Consider the following 5,994-nt stretch of genomic DNA (forward strand, 5'->3'; position numbering starts at 1 on the left):
GGACCTGCAGCGGATGCTGCGAAACCTCTTCCCAGAGGGCAGCAGGGAGAACAGTCCATGGTGGGGGTGTGATGGGTCATTGATGATGTTACGGGCACGGGACATGCAGCGCTGAGATGAAATGTCCTGAATGGAGGGAAGAGGAGCCCCTATGATCCTCTCTGCTGTCCTCACCACTCTCCTCACGTTCTTCCAATCGGAGGCGGTGCAGCCTCCGCACCACACAGAGAGACAGCTTGTCAGAATGCTCTCTATGGTGCTCCTGTAGAACGTCCTCATGATGGGTGGGGGCAGGTGGGCAGGTAGTGTTCATAGTCCAGGTGAGGTCTTCTGTGATGTGGACCCCCAGGAATTTGGTACTGCTGACCAACTCCACAGCTGAGCTGTTGATGATCAGTGGAGCGTGGTGAGGCTGTTTTTTCCTGAAGTCGACGATGATCTCCTTCATCTTCTCCTCATTCAGGATCAGGCTGTTGTCTCTGCACCAGCCCACCAGCTGCTCCACCTCCTCTCTGTAGTCCAGGTCGTTGTTGTCTCTGATGAGCCCCACCACCGTTGTGTTGTCTGTGAACTTCACGATGTGATTGGTGGTGAACCTGGGGACACAGTCGTGTGTCATCAGGGTGAACAGCAGGGGGCTCAGGACGCAGCCCTGAGGGGAGCCTGTGCTGAGGGTGATGACATCAGAGATGTTCTGTCCGACCCAGACTGACTGAGGTCTGTTGGTGAGGAAGTCTAGCAGCCAGTTGTGAAGGGGGGTGTTGAAGCCCAGGTATTCCAATTTTCCTACCAGATGCTGTGGGATGATGGTGTTAAACGCTGAGCTGAAGTCCAGGGACAGCATCTGCACATGGGTGTTCTTCTCCTCCAGGTGAGCCAGGCTCGGGTGAAGAACGGAGGAGATGGCGTCCTGAGTGGAGCGGTTTTGCCGGTAGGCAAACTGGAACGGGTCGAATGTTGGGGGGAGTCTGGAAACGATGTGATCTTTAAGCAGCCTTTCGAAGCACTTTATCATGATTGAAGTCAGTGCAACAGGTCAGTAATCATTAAATGAGGTGATTTGAGGTTTCATCGGCACCGGAATGATGGAGGCAGTCTTGAAGCATGCTGGCACTGTGGCTTGGCCCAGCGAGGTGTTAAAAATGTCTGTGATGACACCAGCCAGCTGACCTGCACATTCCCTGAACACACGCCCAGGAATGTTGTCGGGGCCAGGGGCCTTACAGGGGTTGACTCTCCTCAGGGTCTTCAACACGTCGGCGGAGTCAAGGCAGAGTACCTCCTCTTCCTGATGGGGGACAGTTTTAACTGCTGGAGTGCCGTTTAGTGCCTCGAACCTCTCAAAGAAGTTATTTAGTCCATTTAGGAAGTCAGCATCAACTTCACCCACCGGGGGGGAGGGTGAGTTGTAGTCTGTAATCACCCGTATGCCTTGCCACATACGCTGTGTTGTTTGCGTCGTGGAAACGATCCTGAATTTTTCGACTGTGGTTCCGCTTCGCTACCCTGATGGCACGGTTCAAGTTGGCTCTCGCTGTCCTCAGTGTCTCCTTGTCGCCAGACTTGAAGGCAGAGTTCCGCGCTCGTAGCGTTTGACGTACCTCCTCAGTCATCCAGGGTCGTTGGTTGCCCCGGGTGATGATATTCTTAGTGGTGCTGACGTCCTCGGTGCATTTGTTGATGTAGGCTGACACAGTCATGGCGTACTCATCAATGTTGATGTGGTTGTCATATGTTGCTGCTGACTTGAACATGTCCCAGTCAGAGCACTCAAAGCAGTCCTGGAGTGCCTCCATGGCCCCCTCAAACCACACCCTCACCTGCTTCACTGAGGGTGTTGCTCTGATCAGCAGGGGCCTGTATGCAGGGATTAGCATAACAGATAGGTGGTCTGAAGAACCGAGGTGGGGGCGGGGGGCTGCTCTGAAAGCATCTTTTATATTGGTGCAAACCAGGTCTAGAGTGTCCTCTCCCCGAGTTGGAAAGTCCACGTGTTGGTAAAAATGAGGGAGAATAGTCTTCATATTAGCCTGATTGAAGTCTCCAGCAATGATGAAAACGCCCTCTGTGTGCGTGGATTGCTGCTCACCGATTGTCCGATAGAGAACACTCATGGCCTCTTTAGTAATAGCGCTGGGAGGCACGTACACAGCAGTGATGCGAACAACAGTAAACTCCCTGGGCAGGTAGAAGGGTCTGCAGTTAACAGTCAAAAGCTCGATGTCCGAAGAGCAGAAGCTGGCGACAGATCTAGCATTTTTGCACCAATTGTTGTTGATCACAATTGTTGATGTAAACACACGGCCCACCCCCTCGGGATTTACCGCTAAATTCGCTGTTTCTGTCGGCGCGGAATGTAGCGAGCCCCTCCAGGCTAACGGCGTTGTCAGGAATTGATGAGTTCAGCCATGTCTCCGTCAGGATGAGAGCGCAGCAGTTCCTAAGCTCCCTCTTTGCGGAGAGTTCCAGTTTAAGATGGTCTATTTTGTTATCCAGTGAGCGGACGTTGGAGAGGAAGATGGATGGAAGCGGCGGTTTGTAGGGGTTAGCTTTTAGCTTTGCCGTTAGCCCACCCCGACAACCGCGCCTCCGCCGCCGGTCACACCGCCTACGCTTGCTCCTCCTCCGGCGTGAGCTGCCCGGCGAGTCCGCTGCATCGTGGGCCTCTGGGTCTTGTGCCCAAAGCACTCCGAGGCTACGTAAACAGTCTAGGGTAGTTATTGCTACGAGTACAAAAATATTTGATGACCGCAACTCCAGCAGGCGCTGGTGGTCATATACTAATCTACTGGATGGATAAACTGATCTTTGTGTTGTTTGTAGCGTCCGAGGCGGCATATTTTGTAGAAATGCTCGCAGATTGTCGAGAGCCGTAGCAGCCGCAGCCGTCTAGGGCGCCGCCATCTTTGCCTTTAGCCTGTTGTTTCTCGATCATGTCTGTTCTTGGTGTTGGATTTTGTCGAATAAATTTCCCCCAAAATGCGACTTATACTTCGGAGCGACTTATCTATTGAAAAGAGATAGCTGCGGCCAACATGAGCAATATGGGGCCGAAAAAAAACTAACCATGTCCACGGAGGAGGTCGAGGACATAAAAAGGTCACTTGACTTCCTTTCGGAAGAAGTTTCTGCTGTAAGGATGCAGCAGAAAAACATCTTGGCACTGGTGGAAGCGGTAAAGACGCTCTGTATGCTCAATGCTGAGAAGGACAAGCGGCTTGCCTACCTTGAAAGTCGGGTAGTGGACATTGAGCAATATACAAGAATAAATGACATTGTCATCACGGGAATAGCAATTAAACCTATATCTTATGCAAGGGCAGTGACAGCAGGTAACGATGGCGTTGAGCAACATGCAAGCTCAGGTGAGCAACAGGGAGCTGAGTTTCTGCAAACTAAAGGAATAACTATGGACTCCAACCAGGTTGAAGCATGTCATCCACTGCCCAGAAGAAAGAGTAATGACAAGCCAGCAGTCATTCTGAAATTTGTCAACAGGAAGCACAAAGTTGCATTTCTAAAGCAGGGTAAGTTGCTCAAAGGCACAGACATCTACAACAGACACTACCAGCTCAGTGGCCTAGTAGTAGAGTGTCTGCCCTGAGACTGGAAGGTTGTGGGTTCAAACCCCGGCCGGGTCATACCAAAGACTATAAAAATGGGACCCATTGCCTCCCTGCTTGGCACTCAGCATTAAGGGTTGGAATTGGGGGGTTAGATCACCAAATGATTCCCGGGCGCGGCACCGCTGCTGCCCACTGCTCCCTTCGGGGATGGGTTAAATGCAGAGACAAATTTCACTGCACCCAGTTGTGTGTGTGACAATCATTGGGACTTTATTTATTTATTTTTAAATGAACATTTGACAAAGACCAATGCGGATATTGCAAAGAAAGCACGTCACTTGAGAAGAATGCAAAAAATACAGAGTACATGGACCAGAAATTGCAAGATATACATCAAGCTTAATGGATCACCAGACGAGGCCAAGATACTGATGGTGAGGAGTATTGAGGAACTGGAAAAGCTCGAATAAGTATCCTCAATAGAAAATCAACTGGAGTGGATTTGGAACTGAATGGAGGTAACAACACAAAACACAAACATAATGCTCAGGGACTCTACTCAACCTACATCAAGCAACAATGGACATGTAACACAGTGGATACAAGAACATGAACAACTCCAACTAACGTTTGATTACAGTGAAAGCAGCACTCTGGACATAGATTAGGACATCGACCCAGACAATAATTTCTTCTCCACCACAAACAACACATGTTATTATTACAGCAATGATCAGTACAATACGGACATCTTAACAAAAGATAAACTATCTATTATCCATTTCAATAGCCGGAGTCTATGTAAAAATTTTAGTAGCATTCGGGATTATTTAAACACATTCAAACACCCATTTAATATGATAATTAATTCTGAGACCTGGATTAGGGAATGCACTTTGAGATGCAAGGCTATGAATTCATACATAATAACAGACAGAGTAAAAGTGGGGGTGGCGTTACAATCTGTATTGATTTGAATGTGAAATTCAAGATTGTAGAGGCTATGACACAGGTGGTGGATAATCTTCTTGATTGTCTCACGATACAGATTTGTGTTGAAAAGAAAAAAGACATTTTTATAAACTGTGTCTATAGAGCTTCTGGTTCTAGCATTGAGACATTCACAGAATGGATAGAACGTGTGATTATGCAAAAAGGCAACAAAAATATTTTTATTTGCGGGGATTATTACATTGATCTATTAAATCCAAATAAGCAACAAAATATTGATGATTTTTTAAATTTAATGCATAGCCTGAGTCTCTTTCCTACAATCACTAGACCCACAAGAGTAACATCACAGAGTGCTACTCAGATTGATAACATATTCACCAATATAATAGAAAACAGGACAACAAGCAGGTTATTAATTACTGATATTACTGACCACCTTCTAGTGTTCACAGTAAATGACAATAATTTCAAATCTAAAATTGGGGTGTATAAACAACAAAGAAGAATTAGGACAGAGTAGACAATTGCTACTCTAAATCATGAATTAATGGAACAGAACTGGGATGCAATACATAAAGAAAAAGATGTAAATAATGCATACCATAAATTGATGACTATATTCACTTCATTATATAATAAGCATTGTCCAATCAAGGAATATAATAAAAAAAACTAAATATAAGAACAGTCCATGGTTGACGAAAGGCTTAAGAAATGCCTGTAAAAAGAAAGATTTACTCTATAGGAACTTCATAAAACAGAGAACAGAAGGCGCCGAAGATAAATATAAGAGATATAAGAATAAATTAACTAATATTATAAGATTAAGTAAGAAAGAATATTATAAGAATAAATTAGAGGATAACAAAAATAATATTAAGGGGATATGGACTCTCCTAAACCACATTATTAGAGAAGGTACCGAACAACACAAATTACCTAAATATTTTGTTATAAATGATACTGAAAATTATAATATGGAAGAAGTGGCAAACAGTTTTAATCAGTTCTTTGTAAATGTTGGGCCTCAAATAGCAAAACACATACCGATTCCAGCGCCAGATGTAGGCAACAGAGATAAATTAATAGAAAGGAATCCTCACTCAATGTTTTTGAAGGCAGTTGATGAAAATAAAATCATTAACATTGTAAAACAATGCAAAAATAAAACATCTACCGACTGCAATGGGATTGATATGATGTTAGTTAAGCAAATCATTGAGGGGATTTCAAAGCCACTGGTGTACATCTGTAACTTGTCATTTTTAACTGGTACATTCCCAAAGAAGATGAAAATTGCTAACGTCATTCCTCTTTATACAACTGGGAGCAAACACAACCTTACAAACCACAGACCTATCTCAATATTGCCACAACTCTCAAAAATATTGGAAAAGCTTTTTAACAGTAGAATGGATGGATTTTTGGAAAAACATACACTACCGTTCAAAAGTTTGGGGTCACCCAAACAATT

The 5,994-nt window shown here is 45.1% G+C and overlaps 1 pseudogene; it reads left to right on the forward strand.

The window, feature by feature from the left end:
* The first annotated feature begins 3,338 nt into the window (after positions 1 to 3,338).
* On the forward strand, positions 3,339 to 5,291 carry LOC148377377 (uncharacterized; annotated as a pseudogene).
* The last annotated feature ends 703 nt before the right edge of the window (positions 5,292 to 5,994 follow it).

This window comes from Syngnathus floridae, unplaced genomic scaffold (assembly GCF_059516105.1).
Source record: "Syngnathus floridae isolate MCC-2025c unplaced genomic scaffold, RoL_Sflo_1.0 HiC_scaffold_201, whole genome shotgun sequence".
Classification (NCBI taxonomy): Eukaryota; Metazoa; Chordata; class Actinopteri; order Syngnathiformes; family Syngnathidae; genus Syngnathus; species Syngnathus floridae.